Source organism: Nicotiana attenuata, chromosome 12 (assembly GCF_001879085.1).
Source record: "Nicotiana attenuata strain UT chromosome 12, NIATTr2, whole genome shotgun sequence".
In the NCBI taxonomy this organism is placed as follows: Eukaryota; Viridiplantae; Streptophyta; class Magnoliopsida; order Solanales; family Solanaceae; genus Nicotiana; species Nicotiana attenuata.
Window position 1 is genome coordinate 50809160 of NC_032000.1, and position 14825 is coordinate 50823984.

At 34.3% G+C, this 14825-nt stretch overlaps 1 long non-coding RNA gene across 1 annotated transcript; it reads left to right on the top strand.

Moving 5' to 3' along the window:
• Nucleotides 10138-12862, top strand: LOC109235739. Its single transcript, XR_002069436.1, has 3 exons — nucleotides 10138-10376; nucleotides 10774-10833; nucleotides 12069-12862. It is a non-coding gene; the product is annotated as an uncharacterized LOC109235739 (long non-coding RNA).

Here is a 14825-nt window from a genome sequence, read left to right on the forward strand (position 1 = left end):
CATAACCTTAGAACCTTCTCTTAATTGTTTACAACTTAATCATAGTTAGTTTTCAGCTGCGTATTTACATTCATTCTTAGTTAGTAGAAACATATTCAATTGTTATTCTCAACGTTTGGGAAGTTGATTCCGTGGAATTTAGTAAGTCTAACGAAAGTAATTGATAGGTTAATTCCTTGTGGGTTCGACTCTGGGCTAAATACTCAGATTAAATTTGCAACGACCGCGTGTCTTTTTTATAAGGCATAGTTGGGCGTGATCACTCGCACCTGTGCCATCGCAGGTGAGCCCAAAGTTCCGCTTATGCGGCTCCAGCCTTTCCCTCTCTTGGACGCATCTGCGACTTCACTTCCGCTTCTGCGGGACTGCACCTGCGGTCCCCAACACGCAGGTGCAATTATGACAGGTTCAGCAGCTTCAGCTGCAACTTTCAAGTTCCAAACTTCCCGATAACCATCCGAAATCACCCCGAGGTCCCCGGGACCTCAACCAAAAATACGGACAAGTCATATACCACTATCCAAACTTATACCAATCTTCAAAACACCTAAATCAACATCGGAACATCAAATTAACCATGGATTCAAGCCTAAGAACTCCAAAAACTTCCGAATTCCGCTTTTGATCAAAAAGTCTATCAAACCTCGTCCGAATGAGCTGAAATTTTGCACGCACGTCACAAATGACACAAGGGCCTACTCCAACTTCCGGAATTCCATTCCGACCCCTATATCAAAATCTTCCCTATCACCCGAAAAACGCCAAAATTCCAATTTCGCCAATTCAAGCCTAAATCTACTCCGGACTTCCAAAACACATTCTGATCACGCTCCTAAGTCCCAAATCACCTCCCGAAGCTATCCGAATCATAAAACCCAAATTCCAGGATCGTTTGCTCACAAGTCAACTTCCGGTTGACTTTTTCTACTAAAGACCAACTTAAGAGACTAAGTATCTCAAACCTTTCCCAAAACCATTCCGGATTCGAACCGACTAACTCGACACCACGTAATACAGATGATCAAAGCATAAAGAAGCAGAAATGGAGGAAACGGAGCGGTAACTCATGAAACGACCGGTCGGGTTGTTACAATGCCGCAATGGATGGAATAAGGGAGGATTGATATGGTGGGATCAGGTTGTACACCGCAACAAATTATATATGTAGTTTTGATATGGTAAATTAATGGAGGATTATGATATTGATTCTTATTATATGGTGGGATCGGGTAGCACGCCGCAATGGATTTTACATGTTATTCCTGATATTGATATGGTGAAATAAGGGATGATTGTGTTTGTATGGTGGGATCGGATTGAGCGCCGTAATGGATTGTGTGTTTTGTATTCATTGTTGCATTGTGTTAGCTTTCAGTGTTTTCATACGAGATTCTGAGAACTGATGTTCCTGGTTTTGCTGATTTCGAAGATTGAGTTTATTTTCATAAGTTAAATGCATTACTTTTCCTATGTTCCTTCCTGTTATTATTATTGTATTGCATACAGGTTATTGTAAGTGGCCCGCCTTATCCTCGTCACTACGTCGTCGAGGTTAGGCTCGACACTTACATAGTACATGGGGTCGGTTGTACTCATACTACACTCTGCACTTCTTGTGCAGATTTTGGAGTCGGTCCTAGCGGCGGTTAGTATATTGCTCGGATTGAATGCCTAACGAAAACTTAAGGTAGAATTGCACGACGTAGCCCTGAAGTCCCCTTCTACCTATTTCTAGCTGTTTATTTCATTTCAGACAGTCATGTTTTCATCAGACCATTATATGTATTACTCTAGTCGCTCGTGCACTTGTGACACCAGTTCTGGGATTGTATCTAGATGTCGCGGTTGTTATGATTTTCTCACTCTATTTCAGTTTATTTAGTTTTTTGGTTGTTATTTAATTCGAATTATTAAAATTGGCTAAAAACTATTCTAACGTTGGCTTGCCTAGCAAGTGAAATGTTAGGCGTCATCACGGTCCCGAGGGTGAAAATTCTGGGTCGTAACACAATATCCCCAGATGTTTTATTCAACAAACCATTTTTTTTTAATTTGTCATTCCATATGCAGAGAGTATTCGATTCCGATACCATATTTGTTGTAGTCCAAAACATAATATATATTATCAATTTTGACCTAATAAATCGCACAAATTCGTCGCTCAAACTATTTTACATCAAATATAAAGATAATAATCACATTTAATTGTCATAAGATAATTATGTTAGTTAATACACATGACCAAAAAAATGTTAGTTAATACTTTTATCGACAAATGCTTTTATTAAACTTATATTTACCTAAAAAATAAAAATTAATTAAATATAATATTTACGTCGTGAACGTCATTATCACTTTTTCTTAAATGGGTAGATGAAAATAAATTGGAGTAATAGATTTGTAGAGAAACTTGCTGGATAACTAAAGTTGGTCAAAAAGATTAAGGTACAGACACGTGAATATCATATGAAAAGTAGTTGGCTTTTTCCCAAATCTTTAATTCATTTCCTTTTGGCCACGTGAAGAGTGGTGTATCCACAAAATTTGGTTCCTATAACTTTGGCTAAAACTTTTATGGTAGACTACCTCAAGCTTTTTTTTTTTTTTTTGTTTCCGCTTGGTGTCCGACACGTATATTAGAGTTCGACAAAATTCAAATTCGCGTTGAAAATTGTTACGTTAGAGAAAAAACGTTCCTAAATAAAGACGACTCATGCAAAGAGCTCGAATCCGAGATCTCTAGTGACTACCTTTAGCTTTACTAAAGAATGGCATGGTTCTTGAATTTGAATGTTGGTTCTACTTCTTTTATACAATGTATTCAAGAATTTGGACAAATAATATCGATTTGTTACTGAAGGGGAGTTTTGGCTTAATTGGTAAAGTTGTTGTCATGTAACCAGGAGATTACGGGTTCGAGCTGTGGAACAACCTCTTGTAAAAATACAGGATAAGTCTGCATACAATAAACTCTTATGGTCCGGCCCTTCCCCGAACTGGGTTGCCTTTATCGATGTATTACTATAATTCAGTTAGTTTAAATTTTAAATCACACACTTCAACAATTCTAAATGACATCAGTTGTGGCGAGGTGTCTTCGCTACTGCATATTGGGTCACAATATGGAGTAAATAAATTAACTTTAATTTTTTTTTAAAATAATTTGATGCGATATCAAAAATTAGCGTATGATAAGCCTATATGTGTACACTGAAATGCTTAAAAGTTAGTACATAATATCACACCTTTAATTTGTTTATAAAGATATTCAATATGATTTCATAAAATTCTTGAATTACTCTAGAGAGTTCCAAGAAGGAGAAGATATTTGTGAAGTCACTAACACGGGTTGTGGCGGATTGGTAATTATTTTTTTATCCTTAGTCTGAGTTTTCGGGTTCGAACTATAGGTATGAAATCGCCTTTGTTAAGGAGCGCTTTACCCTTTCAGTATAGGGCTTCCCGACGCAATATCGGATTTAGTCAAGCTCCAATGCAGATACCGAACACCAGGTAATAGTTAAAAAAAGAAGATATTTGAGAAGTTTGTAGTCAATGCCTTACTGATGTAAAATTTTGATTAAATCCTTATATTCCATTTTTTTTATAGTGTTGACTTGTATTTTAATTTGGTAAAGATGGATTAATCAAAGTTAATGCTTGATTTTTCCAATTGCATGCATACCACAGCTAATCTTTATAACTTCCCAGTTTTGTAATCTCTCTCTATATAAATAAAATATATAAAAGAGGGGACATGTTGTAATACAAGAGGCACGAAATGTATTAATTCTTCATTTATTCCCATATGTTGAAATTTTTAATGGATAAAATTATTCGATAGATTTGTTGGTGAAAGATAGCAAATATCCTGTAAAAATTAATTGAAGCACGTACAAACTGCCCGAGCCCCAAGATTATACAAAAACAAATATGACAAACAGATTGACAATTCAGAAAAAAAAAAATTGTAACAAAAATATCCAGGTGAAAGCTGATCATGCATGTCCATAAATAGTAAGGAAAGTACATAATTAAGTGGTCAATTATAATTCGTTCTTTTACTCATAATCATACCCTTCTACCACTTATGGTGCCATTATCTAAATTAAAAGAGATTCCTACATTGGTCAAATTAATTTATAAACAATGTTTTGATTTATTTATGTGTTTTCGAAGCATATATCAAAAGTACTTATAAGTAAAAAAAAATAAAAAATAATTAGTCAAAAGTAATAAATTGGTCATTTCTAACTTAAAATTTTTCAGCTTATAAATAATTTTAATCTGATAAAGATATTACTATTTTATTTTTAACAAATTTTTGCTGTTTTCGAGATACCATTCACAAAACTGACCCCCCGTAACTCCTCTCCATCTCATTTTCACCATTTAATCTTTTTCATGTAAATATATTTTTAAATCTATATTATCTGTGAAGAACTTTAAGAATGTTTCAGTAATTATAATAGAATGTTAATTGCTTATTATCATATTCAGCCTTGTAATCGGGGTTGTCAAATCCAATAAAAGAGGCTCTTGAAAGAGAGCTTAGACAACAGAACATGATTGTTGACTTTAATTTTCTTTTATTAATTCATACTTATCATGTTATCATATCCATTTAATTAAGTCTGTGAGGCATTGTTCTTTTTGATAAATTAATCTTATAGATTTGTTCAGTCTCCTGAGATATTTGCCAATGTCATGAATTTTTATTCTTTTGTATATACTAGCTCTATGAACTTATTTTTTGTATTTATAATGGGGCACATCGTTGATATACTAATTTTAAATGAGACTCACTGGTGGCTCTAAAGCATTATATATGAATTCCCGAGAACCCAATAACTTTTGCGTAGACTTCTTTATTTTTATTAAAGAAATAAAAAAATATTATAAAAATATTTGATTGGGAACCCAGTTTTTATTGGTATATTATTTTGAGATCACGATAGGAACTCATCAAAGGCGAATTCAGAATTTAAACTCTATGGGTTTAAGTTTTAAGGTTTTTTAAAATTGAACCCATTGTATTTTTTAAATTATGGGTTCATATTTACTAATTTTGTAATTTTAATGAATTTTTGTAGGAGTGGGGTGGATGAAATGGAGGCTAGCGTCTGGTGTCCTGTGTGATAGGAAGGTGCATCCAGAACTTAAAGGAAAGTTCTATAGAGAGGTGGTTAGGCCGGCCATGTTGTATGGTGCAGAGTGTTGGCCAGTCAAAAATTCTCATACCCAAAAGATGAAAGTTGCAGAGATGAGGATGCTGAGATGGATGTGTGGGCACACTAAGCTAGATAAGATTAAGAATGAAGATATTCGGGTGAAGGTGGGCGTGGCTCCCATGGAAGACAAGATGCGGGAAGCTAGGTTTAGATGGTTCGGGCACGTGAAGAGGAGAAGCCTGGACGCACCGGTAAGGAGGTGTGAACGGCTGGCCTTGACGGGTATGAGAAGAGGTAGAGGGAGGCCTAAGAAATATTGTGGAGAGGTGATCAGGCAGGACATGGTGCGGTTGCAGATTTTCGAGGACATGACCCTTGATAGGAAGTTGTGGAGGTCGAGCATTAGGGTTGTAGGTCAGGAGATAGGAGGCTAGTATGATAGTGTTTTAGGTTGTTGGTGGCTCCAGTTGTGGTTAATACTTCATTAGGGTCGTGAGTTAGGCTGTAGTATATTTAGTGGCCCTTTGTGTATATATTATTCCCTCATTAGCCTCCTTGCGACTGTAGTACTATGCTTTTGTTTCTGCTTAGTGTTATTACTTTGCTCTCTATTTCCTGGTTATTGCGTTGCTGGTGTTATCTTTCTGGATTCCTTTGCTGTTACTGATACACTGTCTATTTCCTTCTTGTGCCGAGGGTCTACCGGAAACAACCTCTCTACTCCTCTGAGGTAGGGGTAAGGTCTGGGTACACACTACCCTCCCCAGACCCCACCTGTGGGATCTCACTGGGTTGTTGTTGTTGTTGTTGTTTTAATGAATTTTTGTATATAAATTTTTACTCCGCTTCGAAAGTTATGGATTCAATTGTACCCATAACTAGCACACTCTACATCCGTTCCTAAAACTCATACACTTCAAATTCTGGATCCGTCTCGAATGAGGCTATCATAACTTAAATAGTAAAAGTTTCCGATAAAACCACCTTTCCATTTACTAAACAAAAGCTATATATCTTGGTCCTTCTAGCATAGTGTATACATGCACAAAAAGTATCTCCACTTAAGACCAATCAAATAAGATATATTTCTTTATTCTCTTTATATGAATTATAATAACACTTAGTGGGATGATCAAAGTTTCACATATGTAGTAGAAGAAACCTTTGGTACAAATGGATAAAACATTATCTTCTTCTACTTGTTCATTTCTTGATTGGAATAATTGGAATAAATAATCTAAAAGAAGTTAAAGTTTGAGATAACGATTTTTTCTCCCTCTTTTTGAACCCTAAAGTTGATAGAGACGTGACGGTATATCCAATACTCCCTCGGTCTCAAATTATCTGTCGTGTTTCTCTTTTACACGTTCCTTAAGAAAATACTCCCTCCGGTCCAAAATAAGTGATTTTTTGGATGTTTTCACAGATTAAGAAATCCACATTTTAGCATTAATTAGCAATGGAATTGACCATATTAACCTTTACTATCTCACATAAACACTCCTAACACATATTCCAACACAATTTACTCCAAGGACAATGTAGGAAAAAAATAATTAATTCATTCTTGAAATCTGGAAAAATCACTTATTTTGGACCACAAGAAAAAGGCCAAAAAATTACTTATTTTGGACCGGAGGGAGTATTAAATAGGATAGATTTTGACTGTTTTACCCTTATCTATGTTTTAAAATATAATTTTTCTTTTCTTTAATATTTAATCATAATTGAGGTGTTTGTAGTTTTCAAAGATAATTATTACTAACGGTAAAAAAGAAAAAAAATAATCAATTTTATCTTAAACTTCTAAAATGACAAATAATTTGAGACAACTATTTTTTAATAACCACGACTGATAATATGAGACTGAAGGAAGTAGTGAGTAATAATGTTATCAATCTATGTACTTAGTCCAAAGTTTTAAAGAAATAGTTTTCTTGTTGCCACTTGGATAAAAGATAGTGAAGAGGGTTGTGGGGGTCATTTTTGGGAAAGATACATCCTCTCTTATATTGAGTGAAGGTTTCTTCTTACAATAGACACGTAAGAGAATAGAACAAAAGAAATGGGTCCCATGGCTTAAATGGGATATATAATTGGTGACAAAATGGACGTGCATGAATTTGAGTTGGAACAATTATCATCAAGTAGCCCACGGGGAATACTTTTGGTTTGACATTTATTATAACAGGTCAGTCCACCACTGATAACTTTCGATTTAAATCGTACGACTTTAAAATACGTTACTATAATCTAAAAAATCTTATATACAATATTTTTCCCCGTTGTAGATCATATAGAGGATTTGCTTGGAATGTCACGTTAATATTATTCTTTTATCTTTCATTATTTAGTAATTCAGTATTCACCAACTTATTCAGATTTGCGTTACGTATTATTTATTGTAATAAGGAAAGTACTTTCTACGAGGGATTTTTTTGTTCTCATAACTCTATACGAGACATTTGATTAAAAATGACGAGGAATATATCTATTCATCGTCCATCACACCTTTGGATGATTAGTAATCTGTTTAATTAAATAAGATTAGTTGCGTATTGATTAATTTGGTGCTAATTCACCACTTCCACTTTTCCTTTTGGTTCTTTGTTTTGATAATACAACGCAATTAATTTCTAGAAAGTTCTGAAATGACCTTATGTGTATAATCCTCCAAAAATATCTAAAGAAGATTGAGGGAAAGGAACAGAGAGGTTGTTTTGGATCATATCTTAAGAGATGTGTTCCTCTTGGCCTCTTAATTATGTGATATTTTGTTAAATCCACAAATGACTTTTGCTTATTTCGGGTATATTTTAGGCGTGACTAGGATTTAAAGTTTATGAGTTTTGGATTTTTACTAAATTTATAGCTCGACTTAGTTACTGTGTTCGTAATAGAATATTTATATATATTTAATAAAAAACTTAATATAAATATATCTTGAGAATACTTGTTTACTTTTTGGAACTAAAGTTACATGTCAGGTAAATGGCTTATTTTTTTTTCTTTTTTTGCTCGGGGTTTGTTATCCGCATTAAAATCTCGACTAATTCAAATTTACACCTTGTAAAGTTAATTAACGGGGAAAGATTCTATCTTTCCCAGCACAACTCTTGATGGTTGTTGTTTTAGTTGTATCTTCTATAAACTTTGGAATGCAATTATTAATAAAAATGATTATTTGTAAACATATCTTATTTGAATAAACCAAGGAATCATAAGCGCAATGATGAGCATTAATTATTTAGTATCCATGTGATGCATCATGGGGTCGACTAACATATCAAGCAACAATCAAATCGAAACAAAGAAATTCTCACAAGTTGGGTGAGAATTAATAAAGATTAACTTATGCATTATTCATAGTACATATATTTTTCACAAGGCCAAAAATTAGTAGTTCTACCGTTTCATTTTATAAATGATTGGGTATGGAATTTAATTACAAAGAAAAATATTTAAAATTTGTGATCTTAAACATATCACGATATTTATATAACTGTAAGATCATGTCATAAAGAACGTTATAGAAAGTTTAATGTTTAATTCTTTGTAAATAAAAATATGTTATTTTTTTAGAAGACTAAAAAGAAAGAGTATCCCATAAATAAAATTAATTAACTTTGTTTTTTTTTCTCTCTTTGAATATTAGTTAAGGTACAATGAATTTGTTACCCGTGATGTATTATTAGCCAAAGAATTTTATGCTCAAACTTTGCTGGAAAAACATACCACGAAGCAAGAATGATGAAGTTCGAATATTATCACAATTTCTTCATTTTATTTGGGAACAAATAACATAAAATAAAAGAAAATGGAAAAAAGCAATTCTCTTAAGTCAACAGAGCTTCTACTTTAAGTAAAAAGATAAATCATCTTATCAGAAATTTGAAAAGCATTATATGAGGCAACTTACTAATTTCTTTCTGTGAAATGGACAATTTTTCAAATTTAAAAAGTTGCAAAAATTTAATAAAAAATCTCAAACATTGAGCAATAATCCAAATGACAAAGATGAGAATACTTCAGCCAATGACACTTTTGCTTAGTGCCATCAAATGTGAGTTTGGCCTAATTTTAATATTTCTATTCTTGTTGTTTGACCAAAAATAAAACATAACCATACTTGAGTGGAAGATAGTGAGGTAAAAGCTAAGAAGTCTAAAGAGATTATTACTTATAATAAAGAAAGACTATGATTTAGTGGTAAACGTCTATTTAAATGAAAGCGCTCCCTATAAGGAGTTTCTTTAATTTAGGACTCGAATTTGAAACTTTTAGCTAAGGGTGAAAGAATCTCATTTATCCACGCCACACTCATTATTGATCCAATATACGAGTTTAAGAATTTGAATAATATTAAATGTAAGAACTTGCTCTGTTTCATTTTAAATAATACTGTTAATATGTTTAAAAAGAAAAAAAAATATGAGTAACATACGTGAAAAAGGATGTATCGAACTTATGATCTTAAACATGTTATCACATTTTTATGATTCGATAAATAAAATATTATTTTAAAATTGAAGTAAAGGAAAAAAAAGAAGAAGATATATTATACTCCATAAAGAAAACATGGAAGGAAGGAAAACGACAATTTAAAGGGCAACTCGGTACGCGAAGCATCCCGCGTTCACGTAGAATTCGAAAAATAATTGCATTCCAAGAGAGTCTGATATAAGCAGCCTACCTAGAGGCGGACCCATGATTTGAAGGTCGGGTGTACTTTTGGATTCAATCAAAATCTGTTTTGTATAGAGGGTTCCCATTATTAATATATCATTATTTTCTAAAGACATATACATGTATATATGAAATTTTTTTGCACTTTATAGGCGCCGATAACCTCTCCCAGCCTCTTGCCTACCCTAATGCAAGTACTTATGACCTATAAATCATATGGACATAACTACTTTATTGTTGTTCCAAGGCAAAAACAAGACAATTTGTGGTGTGTATAAATAGGAGAGACTGTTTGGAGGTGGAACATCATCAGCTTTATTAACACTGTCCCATCTCACTCCTTTAGGATCCTATGAATCTCCTCTTTCAACTCCACCTTTAAAAATAACTCCTCCTCTTCCAAAATCTTTAAGTCTCTTCTACTCTTACAAATTACAATATATATACTAACAAAAATTTGCTGACTTTTATTTGCAAAACTAGAAGTCAAGTTCTTCTAGCTTCTCTAATTATTATTAGGTACCCTTTATCTCTTTCTTTTTTTGTTTTTGGTTCACAACCTCTTTACTTATTTAACTGTTATTTTGAAGGAAAAAATGCCTTCTTTTTCACCTAATTATGCTTGAAATTAGTATGATTTGTAATCAGATCTCAAATTTCAAGATTTGTTATAAATCTTCTGTTTCTGCTCATTTTCACTTGATTATGCTTTCATTTGATGTTGGGTTCTCCTTTTTTTCTTTTTTTGAAACTTCTAAATGATGTTTCTTGGAACTTGGAAATGGTTAATATTATCTTGGATCTTTACATTTTGTTCAATAATAATATGTTCTTCTTTGATTGACTCACTGTTTTTGACCTGCAAATTTCTCTTTGTATATAACTTTTTAATATGTTGCTTTTTTGTTCTATGCAGATTCAGTACATTGAGCTCTTCCAAAAGTTTCTGAAGAAATAATCATCATTTTAACATTAGGTAAACTTTCGTGTCAATTACTTGGCTTTTGATTATCAGGAGATAATATTACTCCCATCGATTTTATGCTGTCTAGTTTTATCTCTGATTACTTAAGTTAAGGTGTTTAAGGCTCTAAATTATGGACAATTTTGAAAAGAATTTAACTTATATACATTGAAATTGAAAAGAATTTTTATACTATCGGTGTTAATTTACTTGTCGTAGTAGGTTAGCTGCCTTTATTTTCTAGGTTACTAATTTCATTAATTGTTGGCATTTACCTGTAGTTATCTTTTAAGTGATTGCGACAGTGTAAAAGATCTTTTCCATCGTCAGTGGAAATAACTTCTAGTTAAATCTGGAGTATTTCTTTTACCTATATAATAGCCCGTTTGGCCAAGCTTCTAAAATGAGCTTATTTTGAGAAGTGTTTTTCTCAAAAGTACTTTTTAAAAAAAAGTGCTTTTGGTGAGAAGTAGTTTGTGTTTGGCTAATTAATTAGAAAAGCACTTTTGACCAGTAATTAGTGTTTGGCCAAGCTTTTAAAAACTGCTTCTAAGTGTATTTTTCTCAAAAGTGCTTCTCAGAAAAGTGCTTTTGGAGAGAAGCTACTTTTTTCTGCTTCTCCAAAACTGCTTCTGCTTCTCCTCAAAAGCACTTTTTTCGTTCCAAAAGCTTGGCCAAACACCTCAATTTTTTGCCAAAAGTGCTTTTGGCCCAAAAAAAAAAGCTTGGCCAAACAAGTTATAAATATGGTGTTTTCCAATGGGGCTACGCTATTACTCCTTCTGTTCAATTTATGCGATGCAGTTTTATTCAGTACGGAGTTTAGGAAAAAAAAATGAAGACTTTTGAAATTTGTGGTTTAAAACGCTTAAACAGTAAAAGCTTTTTTGTGTGGCCTTCAATTTGTGTGATTATAAAAGTTTTCTCATTAAGGGTAAATTAGGTAAAATAAAAAAAATTTGTTTCCAAATATAGAAATGTGTCCTATTTGATTCGGAAACAACCACTATACCTCCACAAGGTAGGGGAAAGGTCTGCGTACACACTAACCTCTCCAGACCCCACTTGTGGAATTATACTGGGTATGTTGTTGTTGTTGTTGTCATTCTGTTTGAAACGGACTTATAAGGAAAGTGTGTCACATAAATCAAAACGGAAGGAGTATATCTTTTGCCATGGACCAATTTAATCTTCCTTAAGGTCCTATGTTTCTGTTCTAATGGTTGATATATTCATTCATTGACTAGGTTCCGATCCAGTATGGGCCTCTCACAATATCCAGCTCCAGCAGATGCCGGAGTACTCTGTGTAATTCTGGTAAACACAGCCATATCTATTTCCATTGTCAAGGAGATAGTCCGCTCGATCCTTCATGTTATCGGCATCCGTATCGCATCATGGGAAGACTATTCTATTGAAGGATCATTTGAATGTCGCGGAAGCCCATCGGAGTCATACATGGAAGAGTTTAGAAGCCGAACACCTGCATTTCGTTATGACTCGGTCTGTATCTCTAACCACTCGGAACAAGAATGCTCTGTGTGCCTGACAAAATTCGAGCCTAACGCGGAGATAAACTGTCTCTCCTGTGGCCATGTTTTCCATAAGCTGTGTCTAGAGAAGTGGCTCAAGTATTGGCAAATAACTTGCCCTCTTTGCAGGAAACACATGATGTATCACGAACAAGAGGACGATACATGTCCGATGTGAGATTAAATTTTTAATGATGCCACTTCATCCATTTGAGGATGTTATTATGTACAGCTTAGTAGTAGTGTACAGGCTGAGTATGTGGATGCTTGATCTTTGGCACGACGTAGTCCTATAGCTTGTTATGTTTTGTGATCCTTTTGCGTCCTCTCTGAGTGACGGGTCTCTTTGTTTGTGACCAAAAACCTATACATTGTTGTACATAATGTAGTCCTATAGCTTGTTATATTTGTGATGCTTTGCGTCCTCTCTGAGCGACGGGTCTCTTTGGTGTGACCAAGAACTTATACATTGTTGTACATATATTACCGAAGCTGTTTCTGATGTTCAATCTTCTACAAGCAAACTAAGGCAATTGTATCTCTCAAATTGCTAGATAAAGTGAAATCTCACATGATTCTGATAGTTTCTTTGTATGAAAATCACCAGAAAAAGGTGAACAAAGAAGGTTGAAAGGAATTTTCAGGTTCAAGTAATATGCATCTTCTTGATATATTTGTTTTTGGTATAAGCTTGATTTGCATATCAAGGAAGGTAATAGAAATAGTGCTTCTCTTTTAACTTTCTTTCTGATGCACTAACAAAGTTAAAAAAGGGCAGCCCGGTGAAGGGCGGGACTACAGGGTCTATTGTATGTGTTCTTACCCTGCATTTCTATAAGGGCTGTGTCTACAGCTCGAACCCTTCTAGTCACATGGTAGCAACTTTACCGGTTACACCAATGCACTAACAAAGTTGCTTCATATTTTCTTCCTTTTGACTGCAGCAACCAAGAAAAGAGGTAAAATATTCCTTTTTCTTTTTGGTTATCTTAAAGGTGGGGGTTTATGAATTGTATAAAAGAAACATGTGCAACCATTTAACTAAGAATCAACCAAGATATAGATACACAACCTATCATTCTTCATCAATTTACAATCTCAGTTATCAATTAACACAGTTCTTAATGAGCAAGTAAAAAGATAAAATATTATGAAAGGACAGCTACAATGCAAATTATTAGATGCTTAATGCTTTCATTTGAAAGAGCCTTAATTGGTGAAGCTACCCTGAGCCGAACATGCTATGAGTCGGTCATTTTCCAGCTATGTTGCGCGAACTCTCCAAAATGCTGCCGCACCTGTGTTGGATCCTTCGAAAATGCACTACTTTTGGAGTATCCGACATGTGCCCGGTGACATTTTCGGAGAATCTGAGCAACATTGCTTTCCAGTAGCCAGCTCAGAGAGTTTCGAGCCAACCGACATGCTAGTGCGAGTCAGCGCAGCGTTCCTATGGTATCTGCACCTGAAAGAACCTGCATGTGTTGTTGGTGAGCACAAGCAGCTGTACTTTACACTTGATGCCTTCCGTAATGCCGACGGTGAAGAAGGCGTCGAGGATGGCAATGGTGGTGAGTTCTTCACTGCCTCGAGGCATATATGTGGTAGATTTAACTTCTTCTTCTTAGTTTGTTCAATATTGTGAACTGATTGTTCAGCCATAGTTGGTTGTGGTTGTTCAGCCATCCTTCAGAAAATTCTGCAGCAGAAAACAGTAGGATAAGTAAAGGATGGATATATGAGGTGAGGTGAGGTTTATCTTAGGGGTATTATTACTTTTAGCCCGCGTAAGAAACTATTTATGTTTGGTAGCCGAAAAAATGTATTATTATTTTAAGAGCGGCTATATAGTGTCATTTTCCCTTTTATCTTATGCATGAATCTCTCTTGTTTCATTTGAAACATCCTACTTCATTGTGGATGACATTTCAAGCACACGAGAATTAGGCCCTTTTTACAAATATGAGATTGATGTACGATGCAGTGACAGATCCAGGAGTTTCACTAAAGGGATAATAAAGTATACACAGGAAGTTTTTGATCTAGTTACACAATGTAATTTTCCGGCGGGGGTGTTAATTGACACTTGGTTCCATTTATGTAGATGGAACTCTAGAATTGAAAAGTCGCGAGAAACATATGAAGTGTATGGCTAAAATACTAAAGAAGTTTTGTGATCATCTTTCTAGAGGGATCAGATTCGTACTTTTACAGGATCTTGTTATGATATCATTCTTAATTTTTTCTTTTTCTTTCGTTTATACTGGAACCATTAAATTCATTAGATAGCGAAACATATCTAGAAAACATAATTTTTCTCGATATATTCTCCAATTGGACAGAAAAATATAAAAATGGGCAATTCGGTACACGAAGCAGTCCGCGTTCACGTAGGGTTCGAGGAAAGGTCGCGCCCCAAGGGCTGTGATGTAGACAACCTACTTTGATGCAAGTATCAATGGTTGATTCCAG